This window comes from Bidens hawaiensis, unplaced genomic scaffold, assembly GCF_021521415.1.
Source record: "Bidens hawaiensis isolate Kalapana, Puna unplaced genomic scaffold, B.hawaiensis_p1.1 tig00003270_1, whole genome shotgun sequence".
Taxonomy (NCBI): domain Eukaryota; kingdom Viridiplantae; phylum Streptophyta; class Magnoliopsida; order Asterales; family Asteraceae; genus Bidens; species Bidens hawaiensis.
In genome coordinates, this window is record NW_027491179.1 from 1,727,712 (window position 1) to 1,737,500 (window position 9,789).

A 9,789-nucleotide genomic window follows, 5' to 3' on the forward strand; every position below is an offset into this window, starting at 1 on the left:
TACTATAGGTTTACTGATAATCTTAAGTGTCAGGGAGCATAATTCAGTTACGACGGCTGGCCCGAAAGGCGGCTACAGTTTTCTCATGCAAAACCTTTTGTCAACCACGTCACAAGATGGACAAACGCAACCTGAAAAAAAGCACCCGCAGAAACACCTTTTTGAAGAACTGCCCAGTTTACAGACTATGTCGGGAAGAAATAATGTAAAATGCTATCCTTAACAATATTAACTGTTCAACCTGTGACATTATCTTTAGCAATTGACATGAAACTACAACTACCTTTTGTGATTATGCTTATATTTGTTGCAAGTCCCATAAACGGAATTCAACTGGTAAATCACTAGTTAATTAGTAAAGTTTATGTTGTATTTTGCAGGTAAGAAGTTTGTGGGAGGAACATCGGTTAGGGATGGAAATAACTAAAGAAGTTGAATTGTTGGAGGGTAGAGGAAACCATGGACCAAAGAGCTGGATAGTTAAATTCAACAATATTGACAAAGTAGAACATGTATGTTTACTATATTTTTAAGAGACAACTTTGGTTTGGGTAAGCTAGTCGATTATTTTAAAATGGCTTAACCAAAAGTGAACCTTCAGTTTTGGTTTTGGATAATTGCTTTTTTTTTGGTACGGATCGGTTAATTCGAGTTTATGCCACCTCTACATGGTTATGCCGAATGTCAAGACTTGCAATATTATAAATGTTTAGTTATAATATTACATGTCTCGTTTATGCTTATTTTAGTTTTGATTTTCTTATATGTAGATATGTAGATTCCAAATGTCGTCGACCGCACCCTTGTTGTCAAAGGTACGTTAAATTCTTAACATACTTTCAGAATTTATAGTATTCGGCTTATATAAATTTGAACAACTATATCAGTATATTGACATAAAGGTTTCGTTTCATAGTTTTATTTTTATTTACTTATCTTATCTTCTACAACTTAAACTTATTCTTGTGAAAACCCGAGCCCCGTGCGGAAGCGTGAATAGTCGGTTTAACGGTGGAGCTCGGATCTAGGGTTAGGATCGAATCTCACTCGTATTCACTCTTGAAAGATGTTTGGACGGATGAGGTGTATTGGAGAGAGCCTGATTTGATTAACAATCAACAATAAAGTAGGATGAACAATTGTAATCAAAACACAAAAGATAGAAATGGTAGTATGATAATATTAGTCGAATGATTCTCATAAAGATGAATCACTCACACATACATACATTCATACATACAATCGATTAAGAAATATCAGCCGCCACCAGGAGAGCTCATCCTGGAGGCGGAGACTCTCTCAAAGGGATAAACCCTAAATCTCACACATACACAATATAGTCACTCATACTAGACAAATGAATATAAACATCTATTTATACTAGTCTAGCATGACTTGGTGTTCAAGCCATCCACCCCTTGGTTGAGACCAAATAATATATTTTTCACCCACATATAAATTCGATGCGTCGGTCTAAAATATAAGTCCCAACAATCTCCCCCTTAGACCGATGCCATCGAGTTTCTTTCATGATCACCTCATAACTCGTTGTCTTTCGTTGAAATTCTCCTCCTCACGTTAAGCTTCTCCCATTGTTCATTTCGAATTATCACTCTTATACCACTTTTGGATATAGTTGTATGGGCATGAACGAGGCTTTGAACTTCAAAGATCAACCTCAGGTAACAAGGTTATCACAAAAAGAAATAAACTCAATGTGATCATCAAATAATCTTTAATTCTTAACTTGAGTCTTTTACTTGATTTGAAGCATGCCATTTGCAATGAAATTCAAAGATTTTTACTCCCCCAATTTCGTTGCAATTGTCTTTAATGAATGTGTCTTCAAATCAAGTGTGGGTGAAACAATCTTGATCATCCTCATCAAGATTGTAAAAATCTCAAATAAACATATTCAAAAGTTGGTTGACACTTAATGTGATTAAATCCTTAAGCTTGGTCAACACTTGTTCTTGTAAAGCTCTTGATGAAGTCGTGAAATTTGATGAAGTTTGAATTCCATAAGCTTGTTGATGATTTGAGAAAAATTACCAAAATACCTCTGGTATATATCTTTCGTAGAGAACAGCTTGGTCAAACGGTCAACGGCACCAAAAATTTCAAAAGTTTCTTCAAAACTTTGAAATGTTTCACAAACTCTGTTTCCTAGCACAAAGTCTGCTTGGGAGCACTTTCCTAGCACAAAGTTTGCTCGGAAGCACTTTCCTAGCACAAAGTGTACCCGGAAAGCAAAACACTTATGATTTTTCAATTTTTTCACTAGCACAAAGTGTGCTCGAAAGCACTTCACTAGCACAAAGTGTGCCCGGAAAGCAAAGTACTTGTGACTTTCACTTTCTTCACTAGCACCAACCATGGTCGGGAGCAAAAATGTGCTCGGGAGCAAGGGTGTGCTCGACACGAACTTGAGTTTTCTCTTCACAAGCATAATTGTTCAAGACAAAACAAAGTATGCTCGAAAAAGAGTCTGCTCGAATAAATGACAGTGTGCTCGAGACTTAAAAAGATAGTTTTCTTGAGAAGACAAAGGATATGCTCTGGGTTTCATCAAAGTGTGCTCGAATTTGATGTGTTCGATATAAGACTTGCTCGAAATAACCTGTGCTCGAGCCACACAAAGATGTGCTTGGGCAAAACACCTCCTGTGCTCAAGACACCACTTAGTCATTTTCCATACTCGAGTCCAGTCTTATATGATCATAGTGTGCTCGAGACACCAAAACTTGATTTGCCCTTGCAGAACCTGCTTGAATATTCATTTTGCATCTGCTGCAACAAACCATAATGATATTGCCTCTAGTACATGTTCATTCTTGACTTGTACATTCTCCATACCAGGTTGTACCAGTGGCAATGTTTGTCTACCAAATCATGTACAGTTCGAGCAGCACAAATAACATAAACAACGAGGAGCACACAAACCCTAATATTTCAGATCCAGAAACAAGTTTCGTAATCTGAAATTAATCACTGTAGCAATATCCACGTTATCTCGAAATCAAAGAAACCCATCTTCATATCATAATCAACCTTTTCAGATCTGGAAATCATCAAATGAACAGAGTTGCCCAAAACGAGCCAAATAACACTGTTACATCAGATCTGGACCATTCTGACCAAATAAACATGAAATTGATGTTGGATCTCCAAATGAGTCATCAACCCAAACATCAATCCATATACTTTTCTCCAAATCATCAAATAATTTCAAAACCCCCAAAAATAATTTTAACGAACTTCATCATTTAACGTCCATGGTGGATTCAAGAGCGAAATGAATCAGTTCAGCTGTTAGTCTGAACGATTCGGTAACCCCGCTCTTATTCCAATTGTTAAAACCCGAGCCCCGGTGCGGAAGCGTGAATAGTCGGTTTTAACGGTGGAGCTCGGATCTAGGGTTAGGATCGAATCTCACTCGTATTCACTCTTGAAAGATGTTTGGACGTATGAGGTGTATTGTAGAGAGCCTGATTTGATTAACAATCAACAATAAAGTAGGATGAACAATTGTAATCAAAACACAAAAGATAGAAATGGTAGTATGATAATATTAGTCGAATGATTCTCATAAAGATGAATCACTCACACATACATACATTCATACATACAATCGATTAAGAAATATCAGCCGCCACAAGGAAAGCTCATCCTGGAGGCGGAGACTCTCTTAAAGGGATAAACCCTAAATCTCACACATACACAATACAGTCACTCATACTAGGCAAATGAATAAAAACATCTATTTATACTAGTCTAGCATGACTTGGTGTTCAAGCCATCCACCCCTTGGTTGAGACCAAATAATATATTTTTCACCAACATATAAATTCGATGCGTCGGACTAAAATATAAGTCCCAACAATTCTTTTAGCTCAAAGTTTGTAAAGAAGTAGCACCTTCTAACTTTATTGTTGCCGCTGCGTAATATGATGTTTATATATATATATATATATATATATATATATATATATATATATATATAGTTGTTTGGGACAATTATAAATGGATGCATAATATATGTTGGTAATTTGTTTAATTGTTAGACGTTTGAATCATTGTCTTTTACATGTTTTTTCTTTGAATCAAGAACAATGACTTTTATAAATAGAACTTTTATGATTTTTTTTAATTAATACTAATGTTTGTTTTTATTGTTGATGATTGTAGGGTAGATGTCATGAAAAACATTGGAGCTAAGTTTTATAAAAGTGTAATTTTCACTCAAAGAAACATATAGACTCATTGTGTAAACATTTGAAGTTTGGGATATGTTATTAATTGTTGAATTTTTATATAGAATTTGAAATATGTTTCATATTGAACTTCTTATTGAAGTTATAATATTATGAGTTCTACAATTACAATTTATTTATTCAATTTTGTTTTATATATTATATTATATATCATGTATATATTGGGACGCTTTTTAGGTTGTTACTGGATATATTGTACGACCATAAAGTTGGTTTCTTAATCTTATTTGGGATATCAGGATTTTTTTCTTGGTACTAAAGTACCTATAATGTTACATCATAAGGGTCTTATAAATTAATTTTTAAGGACGCTTGTATGTGTATCAAAAAATTAAACATAGGTAAGCACATGTTAAAACATTGTAAAAGTGTCCAAATATGTTTTTATTGGGACGTTTTTTGGGTTGTTAATGGATATATTATGCGACCATAAAATTGGTTTCATAATCTTATTTGGGATATCAGGACGTTTTTTGAGTTCCGAGACTTATTACAAGCCCTTTACATGAAACACTTTTCTCGTTGATCCTATTAAATGAAATGTCCTATAAAATAGCATTTTAGGACGCTTTTGTGCGTACTAAAAAGCTCTTTTTGTTGTTGTGACATCTCAAGATTCCCGACAATCAGCAAAAGTTGTATTTACCATCCTCACCATCATTAACCTAGATTCTTAAACCACCACAAAATACCAAAATCGCGACTCACACAAAACCAACCCATCTTACCTTGTGATCTATGCAACTCTTCACAAAGGTGGAGATTCGAACTTATTACAAGCTTATTTATCACAAGTTGCATATTGACTAAGGTGCTGTTTGTTTTTGCAGACATAAACTGTCTTCAAGCTGATTTCATCTGTTTTCATGTCTGCAACTGAAGATTTGGTCTGAAGATCTGCAAGTTGAAAATATAAGACTGTTTGTTTTTATAAGCTGATACTGTCTGCATAAACTGAAAATATGTAACTGTCAAACTTATCTCACAAGATAGCACCATCCTACATATTTTGATTTCATAGTATCAAAAACATTTCTAATTTGCTTTTCATAGTATCAAAAGCATTTCTTCAAGACATGTTTCTAATAAGCATTTAACAGCCTCATCTGTCCATTGTTGTCGACCATCATTAGTTTCCATCTAGAATTAAATCACACATAACATACAAGACAAACTGCTCTAATAAACAACACAAAACAGCTCAAAAAACTGCACAAAACATGCAGCAAAACTGCTCTAATAAACAGCACAAAATAGCTCAAAAAACAACATAACAAACTTGCCTGAACAAAAGCAATCGAATAAATAAAAATCCAACAAACAAATATGAATCAACAGATGCTAGTTTCGTATTTGAACCTAAACCCGACCCCCCCTTGTTTGATTTTGATGGTGTTGCGTGTGTGTTTAGGGTTTTTCAATTGTGCGCCACAAAACCACACTATACATATACATAGCCCTGATTATCTCTCAGTTTAGGGTTTTGTTTTTCAATCAACACCATGGGAGGGGCTGGTTGGAGGAGAAGAGGGAGGTACCTGGTCGGAGGAGAAGAGGGAGGTCACCGGAAAAATGATCGGAGGAGGAGGAGGAGGAGGAGCGCCGTCTGATGTTGTGTGCGTATATGAGGGAGTAGGGTTTTGTGAAGATGTTATAAGAATGAGATCATGTCTTATTTTTGAAGAGGAAATAAGATGTGTTCAGATCTGTTTAAAAAAAAAAAAAAACAGTCTTCAAGGGTGACGTCTGCGCGCCTGCAGACATAAGCTCCCTTGAAGATGTTTGAAGAAAAAACAAACACCCCCTAAGAGTGTTCACATACATACATCACAAGTATGATAAGATATTAAACCGAGTGTGAGTGAACATTGTGAGAACGTGACGTTCTGCATAAACAGAAGCTCATAAAAACAAATTTTCCTACAAATTAAGGTTGGTTATTTTGTTTCCATTTTCTTGGAACTCTTTTAGGGGATGTTTAGGCTATAATCCGAGTCTGCTGTTTTTAGAGAGTATTTATAAATAGATTGCTTGAGGACAAGCAATGTTCAAGTGTGGGGATGTTTGATGTACATAAAATTATACATCTTTTTAGCATCAAATGATTTCTAAAAACTGCAATTTCTATCAAATAACATAGCACATAAGGCTACTTATCATAATAAAATGTAATTTCAGGTGAAACCAAGCCCCAAACGAAGAAACAAGCGAAAAGACGAAGAAAAACAGAAGAAAACACAAGAAAAACAAGAAACTCGCCCTCATGCCTCAAGAAACACGCCCCCATGCTTCTGAACACCAGAAAACACAAAAATCTACAAGAAAAGACAAAAACTGGGAACAAAAGCACGGGGTCGTGCCCTTGACCACGGGGCCGTGGTCATCTACAAGAAAAGACAAAACAAATTGGGCACATGTCATAAAAATGCACGGGGGTGTGTCTACGTAAGCACGGGGCCGTGCTTCACACTCCAGATTGCCTATAAATAGTGGCTTATGTTGCACTCACTTGGTGTGCCTTGAAGAGAGTTCTATCCGGTTTTCACTTATAAAAACACCCACTAACACTCATATTGAAGATCTAGTGAAGAGTTTGAAGGCTTGGAGATCATCTTCATCAACCATCATCATTAACCATCATCATCATCATTATGAAGAAAGATTCATCCATATTTGGTTAGATTGTTCTAGTTTAATCATGTGTTTGTTATTATCATCCATTTTAATGTTCATAATAATGCTCATTATGAGCTAAACTCCATTTACCCTCTAAATACTTTGATAAATTATTGAAACATGGATCCTTATATTGTATTTAGAAATGATGAGATTTAAGTTATGATCTATTTCTCTAAGTCTTGGTAATCCGAAAATGGCATTGCTTAGGATATCATGCTAGTTAAAGAAATCATATGTTAATGGAATGTGTAATTATAACCTACTTAAATCAACCTAGGGGAGGTTGTGTGAGTTAACTACAACCACCCGAAGTTGTTAGAATTGGTATTTGAGAAATCGAAGTCAATCCTAATCTTTCTACTTTACGAAACTACTTGCCAACTTAAATTGACATTCTCGAGGTAGCATGACATTAGGAAAATGTCAACTTTAAAATGCACATGTTATCCCTTTTCTGTCAAAGATGCTCACTTAATGCTTAAGGAGCTATCTATCATATATTATTACGGCTAGTTTATCACATGTTTATATATCAATCATCAATGATAAAATGGAGTGGATTCTTGATCTTAGATGCTAACCTTCACATAATTGAACTACTTGTTTAGATTCTCGTCTTGGTCACCTATATATTATACATAAGTATTTATATGGCTACAGGTAGAAAGCGACCGAGCCCTAATAATACTCGAGGAAGCAGGGACCGGACCCTAATAATGACCGAGGTAGAATGGGACCGAGCCCTAATAATACTCGAGGAAGAAGGGACCGGACCCTAATAATATCCGAGGAAGAATGAGACCGAGCCCTAATAATACTCGAGGAAGAAGGGACGGACCCTAATATATCCGAGGAAGAAAAGGGACCGAGCCCTAATAATACTCGAGGAAGTAGGGCATAATGCTCTTTATAACGTATGAGTATGTAAAGTAAATTATATATAAAAGTATGAAAGAAAGAAAGAATAAAAGAAAGAAAGAAGGTACGTACTTATTTATGTACGAAAGAAAGATAAGCAGGTTAAGTAAGTAACATGTATCTACGGATACGTACGAGTAATTAATATGTATCTACGGATATGTATATATATATAAGTATGTGAATGTATTGTATGTTACTTGCATTACCTAGAACTCACTCAGCGTAGCTGACTTTTAGTATGCACGTAGGTGAATAGATTAAAGCAGTTGGCTTAAAGGGGACACATGGCATGAACTGAAGCGACTGTTATCTGGAGAGCACTGTCATGATGATGTTTATGTTATGTTTTAAAGACAAGATACGAATGTTTTATAATGAATGGTTAACTTATTTTATTTCCACGAAAGTTAAACTCCGATATTTAGAACTGTGTTTATGAGTAAATCCAACGCGAAAGTAGGGCACCGGGAACGGGGCCTTACACTTGGAATATGAAGTATTCCATTATGTCAACGGCCTAGTGTTTCCCATTTTCTTAAAGACGAAGCTAAATTTTTGGTCTAAATGTAAACAAAATATGTAACCTCCATTATGACCGAATCTCAAGCAAATACGCTTCTTGTTAACACTGGACCGTTTATGATTATATAACCCACATCAATTGAGAAAGAAACCAACACCTTAAACTTTAACTTTCTGAACTTGTTGTATTGATGCATGAAAATATTTATTCCAGAATTGACCTTGTTTTCAACATGCTTGATATCCGATGATAAAATATCATTAAGTTGCTACTTGTTACCCAAAACAACATCAGCAATGTTCTCGAAATAAAATTTTTTAATCATGTCAAATGCATTAACATTTGAGATTCTTTTGCAATAGAAAGTTGGTATTATCTACAAGCGATTATTTTCTTTTTAGTTTTTTAATAAACAGATTATGGTAGTGATCATACTATTGTTGTAACAATGATAATTATCAAAGGTAATTCAAAGTTGCATACCTTTTTTTTACCTAATTATAGAGACTTCATTCCCGTCTCATAAAACATGTCTTGTCTCACAAAAATGTATTATTTGCTCATTTTTGACGAACTTCTCCGAAGATAAAACACACGTTTTGACACTACAATTATTAAAATATTAATGTAAAAAAAGATTTTAAACTACATATTACCAACATACAAAGGCACACACATACCCAAGAGCATATCATAAAAACATATTACATATAGAAACAACTGACATTGAGTGTAATACCAAGAAATTCTCATAAGATTGCTACTTAAAAGAAATAGCACGTACTCATGCTGTAAGAACAATTCTCCGTTTGTAATATGCGAAATTATATTACTTCTTTATTTAAGTCCAAAACTGCAGATAACATCTTTGTTCAGTTTAGATAACTAAACTTACAAATAAGTAAAACATGTAGTAATATTGAGTTGAAAGTGAATTTTCAAACACCAATAATATCATTATGTAAAAAAATATATTATTAAACAAAACCATATAAATCCAAAAGTCAAACAAATAGATGTGAAAAAAAAAACGTTGCAAATTAAATAAGCATCTAAATTAAAGTGTGTTCTGATCTACAAATAAATCAGGAGATAAAACAATTTACAAATCCTTAGAATAAGTTATATCCAATCTGCATAAAACAAATTATTTGACCGTGAAACCCAAAGTTTACTTGAATACACCCACTGAAGTACTTAAGTAAATTAAAATCAATCAGCATAAAATTAAATTTTAAAAATAATCGCTTGATCATTAAAGTCAAACTCCACCAGAATACCCTACTGAGATGTTTATCCCAAAACATTAAAGCTACCATATTCAATAATGATACTTTAACTTTGAAAGTAAACAAAACCTAACTCACTTCAGCTTGAAGTCTCTGATTAAAA